Genomic DNA, 25,759 nt, shown 5'->3' with positions numbered 1-25,759 from the left:
AAAATAACACAAAAAATTAAATTGTAATCAATTTTTTTTTATTCGAAAGATCAATACGTGACATTAACATTTGAAAATGATTTCGGGCATATGGGCTCCGCGGCTGTTCTTGACGAAGTGCATTCTAGACGTCCAATTTTTGGCCACTTTTTCGAGCACTGCTGGCCGTATGTCACGAATAACACGAACAATGCTGGCCTCCAAGGCATCAATTGTTGCTGGTTTATCAGCATAAACCAGTGACTTCACGTAGCCCCACAGGTAATAATCGAGAGGTGTCAAATCGCACGACCTTGGAGGCCAATTGACAGGTCCATTTCTCGAAATCAACTTATCGCCAAATTTTGATTTCAATAAGTCGATGGTTGCGTTCGCCGTATGGCACGTAGCGCCATCCTGTTGAAACCACATCTCCTCCGGATCAATGTCATCCATATTTTCAAACAAAAAATCATTGATCATGGTGCGGTAACGATCTCTATTGACCGTAACGCGAGCTCCGGCCTCATTTTTGAAGAAATAAGGTCCGATGATGCCACCAGCGTGAAAACCGCACCATACGGTGCATTTTTCTGGATGTAATGGAGTCTGTAGGGTCTCTTGTGGATTGGTCTCACTCCATATGCGGCAATTTTGCTTATTAACAAACCCGTTAAGCCAAAAATGCGCCTCATCGCTGAACGCCATACAAATGACGAAGTCGTCTATAAGTTGCGCGAATCGACGACTGATTTTCAAAGTAAATTTGGATAATTTCGTAGCGTTGTTCAAGCGTGCGCCTATTCATGATGATTTGTCAGAGTATACTGAAACAAATAAAAAACAAGTAAAAAAGTATCAGTCGGCTTTGCCGACAGAGATATACCCTCAGCCTGTATATATTGAAACAATTTTTTCCCAAAATACGTGTGTATTTAGGGGGTTTTAAAAACTTTGGGCGATTGAACAGGCAAAAATGTTGATTAGGATTAAAGATCAACAGTTTTGCGGAGGAGATACTAAAAGGAATGGATCGACATTGACCGTTATGGAAGTGGATCTCCAGCCGCAACATATGGTGCCATAGGGGGTTTTTGCACTCTTCGGCCTGTTTGCTCAAGAAGTATGGACTTGCCCCTAAAAAAACTTTTACCATCGTAAATGAGGCAGCGAATGCAAGTTGCTTCAACAAAAATCAAAGTGATTCGATATCAGGTCTTAAAGTGAACTTATCCGAAATTTTGTGTGGGAGGTACCGGATGGAGTGGACAAATATAGTCCATATTTGAACCTGATCTATATCTGGTAGATATATTAGGATGTGTAAAGTATAGACCAATTCGGCCACTGCCTTCAAGAGTTACCGTACGAACAATTTTTCCGGACATTTTTGAACTTTTGTGGGGGAGGTACCTTAAGGAGTGGACCGATATGGCTTATCTTCAAACTTAAACTATGTTTGGACAAAATATTACTAAGACCATATTTTGGACCGAATCAGCAGATCCGTTCGAGAGTTATCTTGCGCTCCAACCACCTTACACGGTGTCATAGTGGTTTTTTGCAACTTTCATGCTATTTTCTCAGGAAGTATGGACTTGCCCCTGAAACTTGTACCGTCGTATGGAGGGCAGTGAATACAACTTGCTAAAACAAAAATCAAAGGGATTCGAGAGATGGCCCTAACCTGAATTTTTCCGAAATTTTGTGTGGGAGGTACCCGAAGGTGTGGACCTATTGAGACCATATTGGAACCTCATATTACTCTGGTAGAAAGTTTACACTATACAAAGTATGGACCAAATCGGTCACTCCCTTCAAGAGTTGTCGTGCGCACAAACTTTCCGAACATTTTCGAACTTTTGTGGGGGAGGTACCGCAAGGAGTGGATTGATGTAGCTCATCTTCGAACTTAAACTAAGTTTGGGTAAAATATTACGAAAGCCAAAATTTGAACCGAATCGGTTTATCCGTTCAAGAGTTATCGTGCGCTCCAGCCAGCAGGACAGACAGACGGACGGACATTGCTAGATCGACTCCAAATTGTCTGAAACACATTTCGTCCAAACATACTTGGGGTCTAAAACCATTATTTCGATGAGGCACATTTTCATCGTATCAAAGTGTATATACCCTCCTTAGCCTAAAGGCTGAGGGTATAAAAAGTTTCATCAAAATTTAATTTTTTGTGTTAATTTTATAATTTAAATTTCTATCTAGCTTAAAAAAACACCCATTATTACCTTATACATATTGCCTACACTTTCAATTGGAAAGAATAAGAAATAAGTACGATACCAAACTTCTACATTAGTAGGGCAATTTTTAAGAGACACGCTAATTAAAAATATTAGCTATGAGGAACCAAAATAACCTAAATATATTTTTGCATTGTCTACAATAAGTTATTAATACCATAAAGACAAACAAATTCTGACTGCTATTTTTCATAGATGGAATTGAAAAATTGTTTGCTGTCGTAACTTTAGTCTGCATTCGAAAATTTCCACATATTGAAAATATAAATAAATCGAAGGCGTCTTTATTGTGCGTGGCCCATATTACGAGTGTCTGTCTGTCTGCTGTGTCTGTGGTAGGCAAAAATGCGGTTTTTCGCAATTTTCTATTTTGTAAATAAATTTCACTTGAAACCAACAAACAAATCGTTTTTCTTTGCAGCCAACCAGTCAGTCAGTCCGTCCGTCGGCCAGCCAGCAGTTGTAAACCTCCACTAGAAAATCCAACACATGTTTAAATACGAAATTGTCTAAACAAATTGCCTACCATAATGGAACATAAACAAAATTTATACAACAACAAAAAGAAAACAACAACCAAATTTTTTTACAACAACACTCTTTTTTCAAATATTGTTGGCGATGTTGTACAGCAGCAGTACAATTTACAAGTGCTTATACCTGTTGTAATGTTGATGGAATAGCTTCTTGGCATTAGTACTCGTATCTAAGATAAAACTTTTGTTCGGCATGTTTCAATTGGAAATTTAGTTCATATCCAATGCATGTATTTTATTTCATTCATTCGCCTAAAAATTGCTGAGGGCTTTTTTCCCGCATAATTTTTGGAGGGGAGAATTCTTTAAATGTTATTCTGTTTATATTTATTATGTTATGTTTTACATTTTTTTGTTTATCGGCATTTGTTTATTTTAATTTACATGAATTGAAAGTAAATCGTAAAAGAAGGAAGGAACACCAACTAGTCAGCCGGCCTTCCCCTTATGTTTCGGTTCTGGATTATTATGTTGGCCCATCATTGACACACGAACATAATTTTAACTAAATTAACATGTGTTTTATTCAAATATTACAGCAATAACAATAACAGCGACAAGGGAAGATGATGAATGTTAATTAAAAAAATAGGGGCTTATATTATCAAATCGTATCAAGGACTTTTGGGCCATAAGAAACTATCAGAAAATGAGAAATTTCGTTTTTGTAAATGCGTCTTGTGGTGGAGTAAATCTGAATAATAGCGGGCGTGCACACAGTTTGTGGATATATGAACCCCCAGTAAATATACTCGACAGCGGGAATTAGTAGGCAGTCGCGGACAATTTTGCGAATCTGTGGAAAAGAGTAATAAGTGGGAAAGAGAGTAGTAGAGTTGAACGTTAAATCATCGGTTAAGACAAAGGACTTGTAACCAGTCCTGCCGTAAAACACACTATTGTGTGTACTCTCCACCATAAAATATTCTGAACTAAAATAGAATAATTAGTCCACAATTGTAGGTGGAGATATTTTATGACCACCGCCTAAATTGAATGAGAAAATGTAGCTTAAAATGCTTTCAATCGAGCGGCACCATTTTATGAGGCCTATATCAAAGTGTGAACCTAGGTTGACTATTCTTGGTGGAGAAGTTTTGCGACCACTGAGAACTTCAAATGTCAAATTACAGATAGTGCCGTCAACAAATGTAGCTAAAATAACCAAAATACCGAAAATCGGGAGGCAAAGTTATAGGGGCCTATACCAAAACAATAACCTACGTTAAAAATGTTTGGTAAAAAAGTTCTTTGACAACTGGGAATTCCAAATGTCAAATTACAGTTAGTTCGAACAACAAATGTAGCTAAAATCCCCAAAATACCGAAAATCGGCGGCAACCGTTATATTGGGCTATTGCAGAACATGGACCTATGTTGACAATTTTTGGCGAAGAAGTTTTGGGACCACTGGGAATATCGTTCGGATAAAAAAACTTAAGATCGGGAGGTACCGTTATATGGGGGCTATACCAAAACATGGACCTATGTTGGCAGTTTTTCTACAGAAGTTTTGCGGCAATTTGGAACCTCAACGACCAAATTACAGCTAGTTCGGTTAAAAATTTTTTTCTTAACTCCTTAAAACACCTTAAGCGGGAGGTACTCTTATATAGGACCAATACAAAAACATGGACCTATGTATGTTGACAATTTTGTTGGAAAAGGTTTGGTGGCCACTGGGAATTTCAAATGTGACATTACAGTTAGTTCGGTCAAAAAATATAGATAAAATCCTAAAAAATGCCGAAAATCGGGAGGTAGGTACCGTTATATGGGAGCTAACTGATGGACCTATTTTAAAAATTTTTGGTGTATACATTTTACGATGACTGCGAACCTCAAATTTTGAATTGGAGTTAATTCGGTCAACAAATGTAGCTAAACTCCTCACAATACCGAAATTCCGGAGGTATCGTCATATGGGGTCTATTCCAAAACATGGGCCGATATAGACCATATTCGAACTTGGCCTTCCTATGGAAAAGACAGATAGAGGGTAAAGATTGAGTAGAGTAAAGATTGAGATAAGAAGATAGAGGGTATAAACTGCAAAATTTATCACAGATGGCAGGAAACTTCCTTACCATAAATTGTCAATATGGCGTACCAAAATACCCTCTATATTATGGTGGAGGGTTTAAAAAACAATTCAAAAACATATTTAGTGCCAAAGGATAACGAAATTCTGGGTAAAAATCGTAAACAAGAGCTGGGGCTGGATTTTTGTTCTATGAAAATTTGAAATGAAAAAAAAATCCTTTATAATTTTTTTCATTTGACAGTTTTTTTCCTTTATAAAAGTTTTCATTTCACATTTTCATAGAAACAGAATTGCGCCCATGGTCCTATGAAATATTACTCCAATTCGAATATTGAACAAGTAAAGAACCCAGCAAAATGTTAGATGACAAATCATGAGTTGAATCATGGGTGCAAGTGACATGTCATAGGTGAAAATTTAGGTGAATCACCAATGACATTTACAAGGGAGTGACACACACTTTCACCAATTCATTGTCATAGCATTTCGCACCAGTTCATTGTCATAGCATCTTGCACCAGTTCATCATCATAGCTTCTTGCACCAGTTCATTGTCATTGCATCTTGCACCAGTTCCTTGTCATGGCTTCTTGTACCAGTTCATTGTCATGGCTTCTTGCACCAGTTCATTGTCATGGCTTCTTGAACCAGTTCATTGTCATGGCTTCTTGCACCAATGCCTTGGATCCGGATTTTCGCCAATAAGAAATAAAATTTGCAATACAATTATGTAATTTGTTGAATTAATAAGAATACAATGCACAGATGATTTGTATCGCCAGATGTTATTTTTCTTTATTTTTTATGTAATTTCAAAAATTAAATATTTTAATCTGGAATATCATATTTATCTCTTCCGATGGCTGCGAGATATTTCTTTCAACTTGGGGGTTCCATTTTTCCAATATGTGTCAATCTCTGAACCAAGCTCATTATTTGGGAAATCTAGTACAAATTGGAATTCTGTTGTTATTTCAAAAGAAAAAACGTATCCTGTAATAGTTACCATATTATGGTCTCTTTTATACTTATTTTACCGATCTTCTACTTTGCTTCTCTAACTTTGGATGCCATGTTTTGTGATATCATATTGAACTTGTAACAGTTTAAGAGTTTCCAAACACAAATATATATTTTCTTTTGTTTTATATCAATTTACATTTTTTTAATTAAAGTATATAAATTTTGCCACTATCGATCACTTTCATCTGACCTTTATTTTCATTTTAACAATTACTTTTGCAAGTACACAATTATTCGGGTACATGAGTATTTGATAATTTATTGTGCGGGTACTTATCAATTTATTTAAACTCATGACAATATTATGACAAAGATCGAATCTTTCACCACTTCAATTTCACTCATGAAAATTCGATGAAAAAGATCGGATCTTTCACGACTTCAATTGCACTCATGAAAATTCAATGAAAAAGATCGGATCTTTCACGACTTCAATTGCACTCATGAAAATTCGATGAAAAACATCGGATCTTTCACGACTCCTTTCGCACACATGCAAAAGAACCAGTGAAATCATGATTTCACATGGAATCACTTCCATTTAATTTTGCTGGGAAGTATCAGTCACCTGTCCTAATGGAGATATATCCTCAGCTCATGACTAAAAAAAGAACCACAATAATTATGCAGTATGTAAACTATATTACTTTCGTGTCACGAGCTTGCTATTATTTGGAGCTTTTTGGCCATTACCTCAGGAAGTGTGGATTTACTTCGGAAAAAGTTGTGGAGTTGCAATAATAATAATAATCATTGTTCCACAAACATCCCGAAAGGGGCAATGGAGACTTCTCTCATATTAATGAGTGCATCCCGATTAATATTAGCTCAATGATATGGTACCTACAGTTTATCGCCGAGTCCGAATGGCGTGTCCTAAGACACAATTTGCAGAGAAGTTTAACATGGCTCAAATACTCAGGAAATGTCGGCAACATTTGCCAACGTTGAAAAATGTTTGGTGTTGTTGGCCGGTGAATCGAAGCCGCGAACTTCAGCGTGCAAGACGGGTGTGCATACCATTGCAACACAATGACACCCCAGTGCAGTTGTAATAGGGATCGTGAAAACAACCTTCTGCAAAAAATTTCAAATAGATCCTATACGAATTCTCAAACTGCACCTAATGACGGGACTGACATATTTCATATTCTAACCTGATACATATATGGATGAAGTAATGGGATGTATGTATAAAGAATGGAGTAATCAGAAACTCCTGCGAGAGTTATCTTGCGGATTTTCCATTTTAGTTGTTGGCGTCCGTGTTTCTTGAAAAGTTTAGGCCATTATCTCAGGAAGTATGGATCATCTGTGCATTGTATTCTTATTAATTCAACAAATTACATAATTGTATTGCAAATTTTATTTCTTATTGGCGAAAATCCGGATCCAAGGCATTGGTGCAAGAAGCCATGACAATGAACTGGTTCAAGAAGCCATGACAATGAACTGGTGCAAGAAGCCATGACAATGAACTGGTACAAGAAGCCATGACAAGGAACTGGTGCAAGATGCAATGACAATGAACTGGTGCAAGAAGCTATGATGATGAACTGGTGCAAGATGCTATGACAATGAACTGGTGCGAAATGCTATGACAATGAATTGGTGAAAGTGTGTGTCACTCCCTTGTAAATGTCATTGGTGATTCACCTAAATTTTCACCTATGACATGTCACTTGCACCCATGATTCAACTCATGATTTGTCATCTAACATTTTGCTGGGTTCTTTACTTGTTCAATATTCGAATTGGAGTAATATTTCATAGGACCATGGGCGCAATTCTGTTTCTATGAAAATGTGAAATGAAAACTTTTATAAAGGAAAAAAACTGTCAAATGAAAAAAATTATAAAGGATTTTTTTTTCATTTCAAATTTTCATAGAACAAAAATCCAGCCCCAGCTCTTGTTTACGATTTTTACCCAGAATTTCGTTATCCTTTGGCACTAAATATGTTTTTGAATTGTTTTTTAAACCCTCCACCATAATATAGAGGGTATTTTGGTACGCCATATTGACAATTTATGGTAAGGAAGTTTCCTGCCATCTGTGATAAATTTTGCAGTTTATACCCTCTATCTTCTTATCTCAATCTTTACTCTACTCAATCTTTACCCTCTATCTGTCTTTTCCATAGGAAGGCCAAGTTCGAATATGGTCTATATCGGCCCATGTTTTGGAATAGACCCCATATGACGATACCTCCGGAATTTCGGTATTGTGAGGAGTTTAGCTACATTTGTTGACCGAATTAACTCCAATTCAAAATTTGAGGTTCGCAGTCATCGTAAAATGTATACACCAAAAATTTTTAAAATAGGTCCATCAGTTAGCTCCCATATAACGGTACCTACCTCCCGATTTTCGGCATTTTTTAGGATTTTATCTATATTTTTTGACCGAACTAACTGTAATGTCACATTTGAAATTCCCAGTGGCCACCAAACCTTTTCCAACAAAATTGTCAACATACATAGGTCCATGTTTTTGTATTGGTCCTATATAAGAGTACCTCCCGCTTAAGGTGTTTTAAGGAGTTAAGAAAAAAATTTTTAACCGAACTAGCTGTAATTTGGTCGTTGAGGTTCCAAATTGCCGCAAAACTTCTGTAGAAAAACTGCCAACATAGGTCCATGTTTTGGTATAGCCCCCATATAACGGTACCTCCCGATCTTAAGTTTTTTTATCCGAACGATATTCCCAGTGGTCCCAAAACTTCTTCGCCAAAAATTGTCAACATAGGTCCATGTTCTGCAATAGCCCAATATAACGGTTGCCGCCGATTTTCGGTATTTTGGGGATTTTAGCTACATTTGTTGTTCGAACTAACTGTAATTTGACATTTGGAATTCCCAGTTGTCAAAGAACTTTTTTACCAAACATTTTTAACGTAGGTTATTGTTTTGGTATAGGCCCCTATAACTTTGCCTCCCGATTTTCGGTATTTTGGTTATTTTAGCTACATTTGTTGACGGCACTATCTGTAATTTGACATTTGAAGTTCTCAGTGGTCGCAAAACTTCTCCACCAAGAATAGTCAACCTAGGTTCACACTTTGATATAGGCCTCATAAAATGGTGCCGCTCGATTGAAAGCATTTTAAGCTACATTTTCTCATTCAATTTAGGCGGTGGTCATAAAATATCTCCACCTACAATTGTGGACTAATTATTCTATTTTAGTTCAGAATATTTTATGGTGGAGAGTACACACAATAGTGTGTTTTACGGCAGGACTGGTTACAAGTCCTTTGTCTTAACCGATGATTTAACGTTCAACTCTACTACTCTCTTTCCCACTTATTACTCTTTTCCACAGATTCGCAAAATTGTCCGCGACTGCCTACTAATTCCCGCTGTCGAGTATATTTACTGGGGGTTCATATATCCACAAACTGTGTGCACGCCCGCTATTATTCAGATTTACTCCACCACAAGACGCATTTACAAAAACGAAATTTCTCATTTTCTGATAGTTTCTTATGGCCCAAAAGTCCTTGATACGATTTGATAATATAAGCCCCTATTTTTTTAATTAACATTCATCATCTTCCCTTGTCGCTGTTATTGTTATTGCTGTAATATTTGAATAAAACACATGTTAATTTAGTTAAAATTATGTTCGTGTGTCAATGATGGGCCAACATAATAATCCAGAACCGAAACATAAGGGGAAGGCCGGCTGACTAGTTGGTGTTCCTTCCTTCTTTTACGATTTACTTTCAATTCATGTAAATTAAAATAAACAAATGCCGATAAACAAAAAAATGTAAAACATAACATAATAAATATAAACAGAATAACATTTAAAGAATTCTCCCCTCCAAAAATTATGCGGGAAAAAAGCCCTCAGCAATTTTTAGGCGAATGAATGAAATAAAATACATGCATTGGATATGAACTAAATTTCCAATTGAAACATGCCGAACAAAAGTTTTATCTTAGATACGAGTACTAATGCCAAGAAGCTATTCCATCAACATTACAACAGGTATAAGCACTTGTAAATTGTACTGCTGCTGTACAACATCGCCAACAATATTTGAAAAAAGAGTGTTGTTGTAAAAAAATTTGGTTGTTGTTTTCTTTTTGTTGTTGTATAAATTTTGTTTATGTTCCATTATGGTAGGCAATTTGTTTAGACAATTTCGTATTTAAACATGTGTTGGATTTTCTAGTGGAGGTTTACAACTGCTGGCTGGCCGACGGACGGACTGACTGACTGGTTGGCTGCAAAGAAAAACGATTTGTTTGTTGGTTTCAAGTGAAATTTATTTACAAAATAGAAAATTGCGAAAAACCGCATTTTTGCCTACCACAGACACAGCAGACAGACAGACACTCGTAATATGGGCCACGCACAATAAAGACGCCTTCGATTTATTTATATTTTCAATATGTGGAAATTTTCCATTTTTCCAATATGTGTCAATCTCTGAACCAAGCTCATTATTTGGGAAATCTAGTACAAATTGGAATTCTGTTGTTATTTCAAAAGAAAAAACGTATCCTGTAATAGTTACCATATTATGGTCTCTTTTATACTTATTTTACCGATCTTCTACTTTGCTTCTCTAACTTTGGATGCCATGTTTTGTGATATCATATTGAACTTGTAACAGTTTAAGAGTTTCCAAACACAAATATATATTTTCTTTTGTTTTATATCAATTTACATTTTTTTAATTAAAGTATATAAATTTTGCCACTATCGATCACTTTCATCTGACCTTTATTTTCATTTTAACAATTACTTTTGCAAGTACACAATTATTCGGGTACATGAGTATTTGATAATTTATTGTGCGGGTACTTATCAATTTATTTAAACTCATGACAATATTATGACAAAGATCGAATCTTTCACCACTTCAATTTCACTCATGAAAATTCGATGAAAAAGATCGGATCTTTCACGACTTCAATTGCACTCATGAAAATTCAATGAAAAAGATCGGATCTTTCACGACTTCAATTGCACTCATGAAAATTCGATGAAAAACATCGGATCTTTCACGACTCCTTTCGCACACATGCAAAAGAACCAGTGAAATCATGATTTCACATGGAATCACTTCCATTTAATTTTGCTGGGAAGTATCAGTCACCTGTCCTAATGGAGATATATCCTCAGCTCATGACTAAAAAAAGAACCACAATAATTATGCAGTATGTAAACTATATTACTTTCGTGTCACGAGCTTGCTATTATTTGGAGCTTTTTGGCCATTACCTCAGGAAGTGTGGATTTACTTCGGAAAAAGTTGTGGAGTTGCAATAATAATAATAATCATTGTTCCACAAACATCCCGAAAGGGGCAATGGAGACTTCTCTCATATTAATGAGTGCATCCCGATTAATATTAGCTCAATGATATGGTACCTACAGTTTATCGCCGAGTCCGAATGGCGTGTCCTAAGACACAATTTGCAGAGAAGTTTAACATGGCTCAAATACTCAGGAAATGTCGGCAACATTTGCCAACGTTGAAAAATGTTTGGTGTTGTTGGCCGGTGAATCGAAGCCGCGAACTTCAGCGTGCAAGACGGGTGTGCATACCATTGCAACACAATGACACCCCAGTGCAGTTGTAATAGGGATCGTGAAAACAACCTTCTGCAAAAAATTTCAAATAGATCCTATACGAATTCTCAAACTGCACCTAATGACGGGACTGACATATTTCATATTCTAACCTGATACATATATGGATGAAGTAATGGGATGTATGTATAAAGAATGGAGTAATCAGAAACTCCTGCGAGAGTTATCTTGCGGATTTTCCATTTTAGTTGTTGGCGTCCGTGTTTCTTGAAAAGTTTAGGCCATTATCTCAGGAAGTATGGACTTACGCCCGAAAACAATTGTACCGTTGTAAAGGGGGCTGCAAGGAAAACCTACTGAAAAAATTTCAAAACTATTGCAGAGGAGGTCTTAAACTTCACTTTTTCCGAATATTGTGTAGAAAGTAACCGAAAGAGTGGACCTATATAGCCCATATTTGAACCCGATCGGTATCTGAAAGGAATAATATGATGTGCCAAGTTTGGACAAAATGGATTGTTCCCTTCGGAGTTATCGTTCACACGACTTTTTGAACTTTTATATGGGAGGTACCCGAAGAAGTGGGTCGATAAGGCCCATTTTCGAACTTTAACTAAGTCTTATCAAATTGTATATACCCTCGATAGCCTATAGGCTGAGAGTATAAATATGCCCCAAACACATATGTATATGGAAATGAACAACAGAAATAAATAAAGGTTGAAAGTATTTTGAGGTTTTATGCATAGTGGCCAATCGATTTGGCTGTAAATTGGACTTTGGTGCCTCCAGAGTGTAGAAAATATCCTTAGGTGTTCAAAGGAAAACAACTTTCGGACTTAAAACTTTCCCTTATATGCCCACGCTTTGATATAGCCCCATATAACGGTACCGCCAGATGAAAGATATTCTGGGACTATTCGATCCGAAATGGGACTAAAGAAAATGTTGTAGCAGTGAAAATCCTCTACAAATTTTCTTTAGTCCTATTTCGTTAGGACTTGCCGCTTCCAAGCAAAATCCTGAAAACCGAAAATAAACCTAAAAATGTGAACTTTGACCGTGATTTATTTAAAAATCCGTCCAGCGATTTTTTCTTGTTTTTGGATTTTTCTCATCTATGAACATTGCTGTTTCAGAATACGCAAAAACTTCCCAGATGTAAGCGGGTTTCATTTAAAATTATTTAGTTAGCGCAGCGTGTGTATGTTTCTGAGTTTCTGTAATTCTTTTTAGTTAAAAAATTGTAACAATTCTGTTCGCTTCAACTACTGCGCTGTGCACCGCTAATACAACACATTCTAATCTTCAGCATTTTAACACTTCTTCTTCAAAACAATTTCCATAATAAATTGGTGACACTCGCTTTTGAAGATGCTCTCACATCTTATTCGACTCACTTCAAAATGCGTGCCACTTAAACAATTTCCACTTCTATATATTAGCGATCTAGCACGTGTATGAATGTGAAAAACTCTTGTGTTCAAATTAAAAAAAAGTGTTCTCTCTCTCTCTCTCGAATTGAATGAAAAGCCTACGGAGTAAGAGCTCTTATAAATAAAAATAATGTAATTTCTTGTGTCACAAAAGACAAGAGAATGTGGCGACAGACGCTCGCCCAAGCATCTAAAGTGGATGATTTCCTGTTCCCTGAACCGCAACGAATATGTCGTCTGCTTTTGCCCAACAATTTAATTAATGGAGTTGAGGTGCTGTTAGCAGTTGTTGCGGTAGTCGAAGTCGGTAAAGAAAATATATTCCTTTTTTAGAAGTTGTTGTTGTTGTTTTTCAATTCTTAATGACTCTTTATTGTGCACTCTATACTTGCTGCTCACAGCGAGCGAATGAAACTTGTGTCATTCTTTGAATTATTTGATTTGAATTTATTTTTAAATTTGAACTAAAATTAGCTCCATATACATTTGTGTAAAGTAAAAAAGCAAGTTTTGTCGCTTTCTGGAGAGTTTAATTATAGAAGAAGTCACATAAGTTATCGAAGTCAATTTATCTAAGGTGTTTTTGGTAGTGTAAATATGATTTTGGAATTGTCAATTTTATAACACTGTGCAACAAAATGGAGATGAAAGTCTGGGGCACAGAAAATTCCTCTTGGGGAAGAAAGGCCTTAGTGAGTATATTAAGAACCCCGAAGGACAGATCCGCCGTGAGTGTCTTGTCTTCAATCGAATCGAATGAGGATTATTTTCGTAGAGCACTTCTACCTTCTAACTCGCTTCCTTCAATATCCTTTTGTTTTATTTTAAGAGAAGCTATAAAAGAACCACAAGGTGACGTTTTTCAGCTTCGAAATGTTCTGCAAAAAATGTCGCTCAGAAAATTTTAGGTACGGCTCTCATTGACAACTAATCGATTTTGTTGCGTTTTTATAGTTATTTGTGACATTTACCCTTGTTTGCTCAGAAAAAACTGTGTTTTGTGTTTTTGTATGTTATGTAACGAATATTAAAAAAGTATTTTTCTGTTTGCTCAGAAAAAACTGTGTTTTGTGTTTTTGTATGTTATGTAACGAATATTAAAAAAGTATTTTTCTGAACAAAAACATGGTAAATGAGCAAAACGACCACGAAAACGCGACAAAATCGATTAGTTGTCAATGAGAGCAGTACCTAAAATTTTCTGATCGACATTTTTGCAGAACATTTCGTAGCTGAAAAATTTCATCTTGTGGTACTTTTAAAGTGGATCTTAAAATAAATGATGGAAAGAACATTGAAGGGTGCGAGTTAGAATGTCGAAGTGCTCTACGAAAATAATCCTCATTCGATTCGATTGAAGACATGTCATCTCAAAGCTAAAACAACAGTGAACAAAGATATAACGCTAATTCCTGATGAATCACAGAGTCCCTAGCAAAAACTTCGGCACGCCATAACGCGGAAGATCGACTCACGGCGTATCTGTCCTTTGGGATTCCTAATATACTCACCAAGGGCTTTCATCTCCAAAGGGAATTATCTCTCCCCAAAATTTGTGTTCACAGTGTAATTAATAATTACAAATAGTTCGTATATACCGATTTTTTACATAAATATTTTCATGGTTTTTATCTTTTTTAAAGGTTAATCTATAGCTTCAGATCATTGTTTGGTATTTTTGTCATATTTTCCAGTCTTGACAGCCACCAGCAAGAGATAGTATAATATTATTCTTATGAAGTTCCTACTAAAAATACAGAAATGTCAGGACAAAAGTTTTCACTAATTTGAACAGCAAATAATTTCGGGATAGAAACATTGTCCAGACATTGTTCAGAGAAAACTATTACAATAGAATCGGTGTAGGACTGTGGAAATAATTTTCGGTGTTCAGTACTATGCCAACATACATGCATATGTAACAGAGTTTTGAAAAAATTTATGTACATATTTTTGTTTTTTTATTTATTTCTCACATTTCCAATTATATTTAGATAAAGTTTATGTTTCACGGGCATAGTTTTCGTCGGAGAGATCGATGATAATAATAATAGTAATTGAAAAGTGATAAAAAGGGAAATTTTATTTAAAATTTGTTTTGAATAAATAAAGCTTAAAGTAATAAAATTTGTACAATTACCATTTGATTTATGTACATAAATACATATGTATGTGCCTATGTGTGTACGTTTTATGGACTATTACAATTCCAAACAAACACCAACGCATTTGAGTAGCTGAGAAGAGAGGAAATCATACAATCACAAAAGATGTTCTAAATTTGTTTTCATTTGTTGACTTTAGTAGTTTATCAAACGTCCGTCCAGACAATAGATCTTCTTTGCATTTCTGTCATTGGAGAGATGTGAATATTTATTCACGGCTGCACTCATAAATCTTAGGATCGTTTAACAAATGTCGGATGTTTATCGTTACATTGTTCTTTTTCTGAAGAAAACTTTTGATCGATGATTTTCATTTTATCAGCTGCAGAAAGTATAACAGTTGTCATGGAAAAATGTAAATTCTTTTTCTAGGCACAAAAGCGAATAGGTAATTAACTATTTCATACGAAATGCATGGTTATTATGAAAGAGAGCATTATCTGCTGTTCGATCCGGTACACCTTGCCGGTCAGTTACAAATATATTTTAAATTATACGTTAGAGATTGTTCTTCAATATTATCTATATTGTCATTATTATATATTATATATATATTTCTATATTATATGGATTTTAAAGAATAAATGTTATGTTAATTAAGGAAAAGTGTCAGAATTACTATAAACGAATATGAAACAGGTTGTACTGTTTATTTGATTTTGCGGATAACACAGGTTAACTCGACTTTCGTTTCATTCGATTTATTTAGAATTTCAAACTCAAGTTGGGAGAGTTATTTTCAAATTCGGTAACAGTTTTTCTCCATTTGGGGCTCAATTCTTGTTCTATGAAAATCTGAAATGAAAACTTTAATAAAGAAAATAAATGTCAAATGAACAATTTTATAAAGCAAATATTTTTCATTTCAAATGTTCATAGAACAAGAAACCAGCCCCAGCTCTTGTTTACGATTTTTACCCAGAATTTCGTTATCCTTTGGCATTAAATATATTTTTGGATTGTTTTTTAAACCCTCCACCATAATATGGAGGTTATAATTATCCCTGCGTTTACACACAGACAGTATTGGCAAGACAATAGCAAAGTTACAAACCATTTTCACCAATACATTCATAATTTTCTCTATACCCAGTTGTTCGGGTAACTAGGGAATAACTAGCAATTTTGCTAGCTACTGGTAAACACCCCTAGTTACCACCCAATCTACTCGGAATGTTATAGACTGGTGAATTTAACATGGGGATGTCATAGGAAGGGGTCTATTGTCTCCTCACTGCATTACCAGTAACCACCCAATTCGATAGTCGTGTGAAGGCAATTGTCTCTTCATTGCATTACCAGTAACCAGCCAATTCGATAGTCTTCGGAAAGCCACTTGTCCCTTCCTTGCATTACCAGTAACCAGTCAAATCGGTAGTCAGAAATTATAGCCAAAATTACTAATAATTTGAAGTCAGATAAATGGGTAAATGCATATATGTATGCATTAGCCACACTTTATTTTATTGCATGATGTAAAAATTTTACAAATGACAATATAATCTTCTATACTTATGGATATGACAGGTCCATCTTGATCCTTGATACTGGAACTAGAGCGTTACTACTTGATACAGCGACTTATGTTTATTTGGTCCTTGAAATGTTTTTCGCGTGTGTCCTTCAGATCATTCAAAAGTTCCTGAAATAAAATGTATACAAGTTTAATGAAATGACGCGATAATGTATTCCGTCAAGATAGATACCAAAACTTACCACAGATACATATATTATAAATATTCTTCTTAAATTGTTCATCCTTTCTATGATTTAGCTCGTAACTCGTTCTCTTTTTGGCATCTTAAATGTTTGCACAACAAACGCATCAAAATACGTTTTTTAATAACAATATGACAGAAATTTTTTTTATATTTTGTTAAAAAAAAAAAAAATAATGTCAAAGAGAGATTACAAGAGAGAAACATTGTCGATTACACTATCCATCGGTAGTCTATAAAATAGTCAATATATTACACGCCGCATTACCTGTAACTAGTCAAGGTGCTCTTGAATCAAATTTAAGTGAAAGGTGCTTACACCTGGGAAGTTTTTGCGGATTCTGAAACTACAATGTTCACAGATGAGAAAAATCAAAAAACAAAAAAAAAAACCCCGGAGCGCTTTTTAAATAAATCGCGATTCAAGTTGACATTTTTAGGGGTTGTTTAGGTTTTCAAGATTTTGCTTAGAAACCGCAAGTCCTATCAAAATAAGACTGAAGAAAATGTTGTAGCTATGAAAATTCTCTACAAGATTGACCTTAACGGTATTTTCGTAGGTTTCACTATTTTTGAGATATTGAAGTTCAAATTGGGACAATGCACTGACTGTATCGCCCCCTTATAAAACAATGTCATGAAGGGTGCGCCTTAACTGTCTTTTAATGAAAACCGCTTACACAGGGGAAGTTTTTGTGAATTCTGAAACAGCAGTGTTAATAGATGAGAAAAATCCAAAAATCGCTGTAGGGATTGTTAAATAAATCGCGGCCAAAATTCACATTTTTATGTGCTTTTTTTAGGTTTTCACGGTTTTGCTTGCAAACCGCAAGTCCAATCGAAATGGAGCTGAAGAAAATGTTGTAGCTGTGAAAATTCTCTACAGGATTGATGTTTATGATTTGTTCTCAGCCTTTACCATTTTTGAGATAAAGAAGCTCAGTTTACATATTTAGTTTTTTTGTTAGGGTTTCGCGATTTTGCTTGAATACGGCAAGTCTTATCGGCATGGGACCTGAGAAAATCTTATAGCTGTGAAAATTCTCTACAAGACTGGCTCTTGTAATTTTTCTTAGGTTGTACCATTTTTTTAGATATATAAGTTTAAGTTGGGAAATTGCAGTCATGACATTGTTTTATAAGGAGACGATACAGAATTGAATTAAATTTGAATTGTCCCAATTTCAACTTCTATATCTCAAAAGTTGTAAAACCTACGAAAATATCAGTAAGATCAATCGTGTAGAGAATTTTGATAGCTACAACATTTCCTTAATCTTATTTTGATATGACTTGCGGTTTCCAAGCAAAATCGCAAAAACATAAACAAGCCCTAAAAATGTCAACTTGAATCGCGATTTATTCAAAAACGCTCCGGCAATTTTTTTTGTTTTTTGATTTTTCTCATCTATGAACATTGTAGTTTCAGAATCAGCGAAAACTTCCCAGGTGTAAGCACCTTCTATTTAAATTTGATTCAAGAGCACCGTGTAGTGAATTGACATGATAGGCAGGAAAGCCCATTTCCAGTGGCAAAAGCAGGCTATAGGCTATTTTGTGTGCCATTTTTGGGTGTAAAGTAACTAGCATCAATGAATAACTAGTTACATAACTATGCCAAAGTAGACAATTGCTATTTCCCAGCCAGCATTTTTTGAAAATTGTAATCAAATTCGAGTCTTTTTTGATCCGACTGCACGATTAAAAAGCTAGAATATGAGCTCATTTTCTGATCATAAATGACTCCTTTGTCGGGAGGAAAACGTAACCTCAGGCGACTCTTCTAAACAAATCACAAATGAGTCTTCCTCTGCATTAGTTTCGAGTCATTTTTGCCCATTTTCTGATGGCATATAAAGTCTTTTTCGAGTCGTATTTTAATCATTTATTGGTGATTTGTTGATTAATTTGGGACTCTTTTTCGAGTCTTTTTTGAGTCATGTTTATAATCGTTTATGAGTCTTTAGGGAGTCATTTATGAGTCTTTTTATTAGACGAAATAAATTAAAAGAATTTTCTTTTTACTATTTTTTGTGTCATTCCTTTGTTTTGTTGTCTTTTCTGCTTTGTTATTTCTTTTAATTATCCTTTATGTTGCGTGTTGGTTAGTTTGTGTTGTGTTTGTCTATACTCTTAATACGTTACCTTTATATCAAAGTTTTGTAGAAAGTGTATATGAGAATTATTTCAACCAAACAAAAGTGAAACAAAACAAGCAGTTTTTAATCACCTAACTGTTCAAAATATGATCAGAAGATACACAATTATAATCATTTTTCAAACACCTGCATGACCTTTTTTTGATTAAACATTTTTCAATCTTCATGAAGATCAAAATGTGACAATAAATAACGAAAAAGTAGTCACATTTTAAACGCCTCAATGATTTATTTGTGATTGCTACGCATTTGTTGTTGTATTTTAAATTGAACTATTTTTAATCATTACAGGGAGTCACTTTCGAGTCTCTTTCTGATCATACAAGCGACTTAATCAGTTTTTGATCACCACAGGGACTCTAAAAGACTCCGCAATGTGATTTTTGAAAAAAAAAAACAATCTTCCAAATGCTAGATGGGTTATTGAACAAATGGGTACATACTTAAAAATTTATAAATGTATTTGTGAAAAAGGTTTGTATTTTTGCTATTGTCTTGCCAATACTGGCATTTGTAGGAAATCTTACCTTTATAATGATGGAATGTAGATTGGATTAAAGTGTCCAAACATCGGAAATGTCGCCAAAACCTTCGAAGTGAACCTATTTTGATGATTTTTTCATAGATGGATTCTATTTACTAAGAACTCAAAACATCAATCTTTGTGGAAATTCAACCTTGTTTGTTTCCTCAGCCTTTAGTCAAACAAGGGTATTTACACTTATCTATATTAATAAAAGAGTAGAGTGACTGATTCACTGACTGATTGACTGATTGATTCATCAACGCCCAGACGAAACGGCTGAAGCTAGAATCATGAAATTTTGGGTGAGGGTCACTCTTGGTCCGAAGGTGACAGATAAGGCTTGGTTTTTGGAAATTCGTACTAGAACGGTACGAAAAGTACCAAAAGGTACTAAATATGGTACCATTAGTATTAGCCAAACGCGAAGAGCTAGAATTCTGAAATTTGGAATGAGGGTCGCTGATGAAAAGATAGAAAGGTATACCAAAGGGTTTTTGGAAATTCGGACTATAAGTGTACGAAAAGTACTAAAAGTTACCAAATTTAGTACCATTTGGTATTATGTGAACGGATAGAGCTATAATCTTGAAATTTGGAATAAAAATCAAGGTTTAGAAGATGTGTTGATACAAGGCGGTGGTTTTGGAAATGTGTACTCTTGTGTGCGAAAAGTACTAAATGGTACTAAATTTGGTACAATTTGCATTTGGGCGAACCGGTAGAGCTAGAACTCTGAAATTTTGAATGAGGGTCACTGATGGAAAGATAAAAAGGTGTACCAAAGGGTTTTTGGAAATTCGGACTACAAGTCTACGAAAAGTACTAAAACGTACTAAATTTAGTACTATTTCGTATTATGGGAAAGAATAGAGGTAAAATCTTCAAATTTGGAATGTAAATCAAGGTCTGGAAGATGTGTTGATATATGGTTTTGGGAATGTGCATTCATGTGTACGAATAGTACTAAATGATACTAAATTTGGTACACTTTGAATTTGGCGAACCGATACGGTTAGAATTCTGAAATTTGGAATTTCTATTACTGTTGGAGTGTAGGTGTGAGATATGGAAGTAGTTTTCGAAATTCGTACATATGAGTACGAAAAGTACTAAATAGTACCAACTAAGGTACATTTTGAACAGATGGAGCTGGAATCCTGCAATTTAGAATTAGGATTACTGTAGGAGTGTAGTATAAAGGTATTTTGGAACTTCGTACTTTTGGGTACGAAAAGTACTAAATGGTACCAAATTTGGTACAATTTGGAATAGAGTGATCGGATAAAGGTGGAATCTTGAGATTTGGAATTAAGATTACTATTGGGGTGAATGATTGAGGTAGTTTTGAAAATGTATGGTTATGGGTACGAAAAGTACTAAATGGTATCAAACCTGGTACAATTTGGATATGAGTGATCGGATAGAGTTGGAATAGTGAAATTTGGAACTAAGATTATTGTTGGACTGTAGCATTGTGAAAGTTTAAGAAATTCGTACTTTTGGGTACGAAAAGTACTAAATGGTACTAACCTTGGTACAACTTGGATTTGGCGTAACGGATACAGCTGGAATCCTAAGATTTGGAATTAAGAGTACTGTTGAGTTGTAGGATTGAGGTAGTTTTGAAAATTTTTGGTTATGGGTACGAAAAGTACTGGACGGTACTAAATCTGGTACAATTTGGACTTGGGTGAACAGATAAAGCAGGATATCTATATTAATAAAAGAGTAAAGTGATTGACTGACTGACTGACTGATTGATTCATCAACGCCCAGACGAAACGGCTAAAGCTAGAATCCTGAAATTTTGGGTGTGGATCACTCTTGGTCCGAAGGGGTCAGATAAGGCTGGGTTTTTGGAAATTCGAACTGGAAGGGTACGAAAAGTACTAAAAGGTACTAAATATGGTACCGTTTGTATTTGGCGAACCGGTAGAGCTAGAACTTTGAAATTTGGAATGAAGGTCACTGATGGAGTGTAGGAAAGATGTGCTAAAGGGTTTTTAGAAATTCGAACTATTAGTGTACGAAAAGTACTAAAGTGTACTAAATTTGGTGCCAATTCGTATTTTGTGGACGGATAAAGGTTAAAGGTTGAAATTTGGTGTGAGAATCAAGGTTAAAAGGTACGGTTGACATTAGGAGGTGGTTTAGGAAAAGTGTACACATGTGTACGAAAAGTACTAAATGGTACTAAATTTGGTACAATTTGGATTTAGGTTGAACGGATAGAGCTGGAATCCTCAAATTTTGAATAAGGGCTACAGTTGGAGGGTAGAATGGAAGCAGTTTTGAAAATTCGTACTTATGGGTACGAAAAGTACTAAATGGTACTAAATTTGGTACAATTACGATTTGGGCCAACGGATAGAGCTGGAATCCTGAAATTTGAATTAAGGCTGCTGTTAGAGAGTAGAATGGAAGTAGTTTTGAAAATTCGTACTTATGGGTACGAAAAGTACTAAATGGTACTAAATTTGGTACAATTTGGATTTAGGTTGAACGGATAGAGCTGGAATCCTGAAATGTTGAACTAAGGCTGCTGTTAGAGAGTAGAATGGAAGTAGTTTTAACAATTCGTACTCATGGGTACGGCAAGTACTAAATGGTACTAAATTGGGTACAATTTGGATTTAGGTTGAATGGATAGAGCTGGAATCTGGAAATTTTGAATTAAGGCTACAGTTGGAGGGTAGAATGGAAGTAGTTTTGAAAATTCGTACTTATGGGTACGACAAGTACTAAATGGTACAAAATTTTGTACAATTACGATTTGGGCGAACGGATAGAGCTGGAATCCTGAAATTTGAGTTAAGGCTGCTGTTAGAGAGTAGAATGGATGTAGTTTTAAAAATTCGTACTTATGGGTACGAAAAGTACTAAATGATACTAAATTTGGTACAATTTGGATTTAGGTTGAGCGGATAGAGCTGGAATCCTGAAATTTGTTTAAGGCTGATATTGGAGAGTGGAATGGAAGGAGTTTTAAAATTCCTTCTTATGGTCACGACAAGTACTAAATGGTACTAAATTTTGTACAATTTGGATTTAGGTTGAGTGGATAGAGCTGGAATCCCGATATTTTTGAATTAAGGCTGCAGTTGGAGGGTAGAATGGCATGGAAAAGTACTAAATGGTATTTCATTTATCGGATAGAGTTGAATTTCTGAAATTTGGAATAAAAATTGCTGCTGGAGTATAAGATTGGCTACTGTTGGATAGTAGAATGGAAATTGTTTTGAAAATTCGTACTTAAGGTTACGAAAAGTACTAAGTGGTACTAAATTTGGTTTAAATGTGGAATTGAGATTTCTGTTGGAGTGTAGGATTGTGGTAGTTTTGGAAATTTGTACTTATGGGAACGAAAAGTACTAAATTTGGTACAATTGGGATTTAGAATCTGGAATCCTGAAATTTGGAATTGTGATTACTGTTGGAGTATAGGATTAAGGTAGTTTTGGAAATTCGTACTTATGGGTACGAAAAGTACCAAATGGTACAAAATTTGGTACAGTGGTTATTTGGGGGAACGGATGGAACTGAAATCCTGGAATTTGGTAAGACTACGGTTGGAGTGTAGGATTGAGACATGGAGGTAGTTTTTGAAATTCTTACTTATGGGCACGAAATATACCAAGTGGTACAATTTGAATTTGAGTGCACCGATAGCGCTGAAATCCTGTTTTTGGAATTAAGATTACTGGTGAAGTGAAGGATTGAGGTAGTTTTGGAAAATCGTAATATTGAGTGTAGAGACAATGCTGGAATCTGTATTTTTTTGATTTAGTGTGGGTATTGGTGTGCAATGTTGGTCTCGCTGTTAATTTTCAGTGTTCGCCATTTCCATACTATATATTGTTTATTTGTTTTTTTTATATCCTTTCCGCATACGAAGTAGCGGGCACTTTGCTAGTATACGATAAAATTGAGCCTAATATCCAAGTAAGTTTGGACGAAATCCGTTTCTGACAATTTGGTGTAGATTAAGTTATATCCGCCTGTCTGCCTGGCTGACTGGAATGCACAATAACTCTGGAACCGATCAACTGATTTGGTCCAAAATTTGGCCAAACTTAGATCAAGTTCGCAGATGGGTCATATCAGTCCACCCTTAATCTCACAAAAATTTTAGCAAAATGGCGAGGGAATAAAAATCATTCAAACATACATAAATTAATTAGCTAAGAACTTTCATAAATAATGGCCTTCGTCCTAAAAAGACAATAATAAATACATAAATCCACTTTTTTAAATTTGTTTGCATATTTTTTTTCTGGAGCAAGTCCATACTTCCTGAGATAATGACCCAAAACCCATATAAACCTTTGGTAGGAAGGTACCAACTAAAGTTACTGGTGAGGCGAATTTATTTACGATTTGATTATCTCATTTGGCAGCAACTTTATACATCGTCAAATTTCTTCCAAAATTACATCAAGCTCTAAGAAGGTCTATATCGGACAATCACTTCGGGTACCACCATATAAAAATTCAAACTGTTTGCTTAAGTGCAGGTTAAGAGCTGTTTGAGGGCCGCTAAGAAAATTTTGCCGGATGTACTCTTTGCGTTCCTGTTTACAGCGATATATTGCTTTTCGTGGGCTCGTCCATGCCTCCTGACACAGTGGCCCAAAAGCATTAAAAAAATCCCACCAAAAATGCTGTTAGGCACGAAATTTCTTATTTCGAAATACAATATTTCTCTCAAACTTAAATGAAGTTTCAAGATAGACTATATCCGACAACTCCTTAGTGTACCACCATCATAAAAATTTTTAAATTTTCTGTTTAAAGGCTGATCGTGATAATTTGGAAGTTTTCATTGAAGGTTGTCCTTGTTGTTCTTATTACAATGGTATAATTTTTTATAGAGGGAAAGTCCACGGGTCCAATTATACGTTTAGATTTATGAAGAGGATTTGAGATTTCAAATCCAGTGCATAAATCTAAACGTACTACTACAGCTCTAAAATACTCTACCGGCTACTATCAATAGATGAAAGTCTCAATTCACGCAGGTTGAGGATATGTCTCTGTCGGCAAATCCTCTTGATACTTTTTTACTTCTTTGGATTCAAATTGTAGTTGCTCATCATGTGGTCTATAATATAATAATCAGTAATACATTTTCCGAGGTATTTCATGTATAATGTCCTGTTTCAATAAGACGATTCGAATACAAATTCGTTTTTTTTTTTTAAATATTTGAATTGTTTTTTTTTTCGTATATTTTTATTGTGGAATATTAACATACTTATTTACAATAATATAATAGTTATATATTTAAGAGATCAATTAATTACAATTTTTCAACTTAAGCATTACATTTGTTTATGTACATTTATTAAGGTTTAAGAGATATAATAACTTGGGAGAAAATAGAAAAACCCATGAAGTTGAATTGTTTTTATTTCCAATCAAATAAGCATTTTCTACAACAACAGGAGTTTGGTATTGAATTCGAATCGCCTTAGAAAAATTAATACAGATTGTGGATAATGCTGCTCCACTTTTTTATGATAATAGCTTAAAATTTATCGATGTGCATTATGAAAATACAATAAAAGCCAAAATGGTGAATGACATTAGTATCTCCATAAAATACACGATGATCCGTGAAGAGCTTACGCACAGAGGTGGTAATGGACTACGTCACTAAATCTACCCCAACCCGACAAAATAGAAAATGTGGTAAAATTTTCAAGTTGACCGGAACAAAAATGACTGAGATATGAGCACTGCAAGGGAAATTACGTTTTTAAAACCGGTGCCTACTCTAGTTCGAAAACGAATTAACCGATCTTCATATAGTTTTAGACTAAGGAAATATTTACTTAAAATGATTGAAAAATCATGTAAATGGGATTTTTGGGGTAACCTCTTTAGTAACAATGTGCTGCGGATTCTGAAACTACAATGTTCGTACATGAGAAAAATTAAAGAACAAAAAAAATCGCCGCAGCGCTTTTCAAATAAATCGCGGTGAAAATTCACATTTTTAGGTTCTCACTATTTTGCTTGGAAACCGCAACTCCCATCGAAATGGGACTTAAGAAAATGTTGTAGCTGTGAAAATTCTCTAAAGGATTAGATGTTATGATTTGGATTTGGATGTATTATTATTGGACCATATTTTGTAAACACTAGCCAGATATCACTGCTAAATTTCTGTGCTAGATCAAGCATGATTTGAAGTGTTTTAGTGTTTCATAAATTTTAAACAACATTTTTGTTGAATTATGCCAAACTCGTAGTAAATGAGCTGTAACTCATTGAGTTTTAAAGATATCAAAATGAAAGTGTGACACAATATGAAGAAGAAGTCGTTGAAAAAATAGAAATTGCTAACTCATAAAACGCATTT

General features: G+C 35.0%; 1 protein-coding gene across 23 annotated transcripts in view; it reads right to left on the bottom strand.

Moving 5' to 3' along the window:
• Nucleotides 1-25,759, bottom strand: part of Fhos (Formin homology 2 domain containing) — a 319,001-nt gene that overhangs the window by 281,217 nt on the left and 12,025 nt on the right. The gene's annotated exons all lie outside the window — the stretch shown is intronic.

Source organism: Musca autumnalis, unplaced genomic scaffold (genome assembly GCF_047663935.1).
Source record: "Musca autumnalis isolate F117 unplaced genomic scaffold, ASM4766393v1 scaffold_4, whole genome shotgun sequence".
NCBI classification, from domain to species: Eukaryota; Metazoa; Arthropoda; class Insecta; order Diptera; family Muscidae; genus Musca; species Musca autumnalis.
This window is presented reverse-complemented; position numbering and strand designations above follow the sequence as displayed.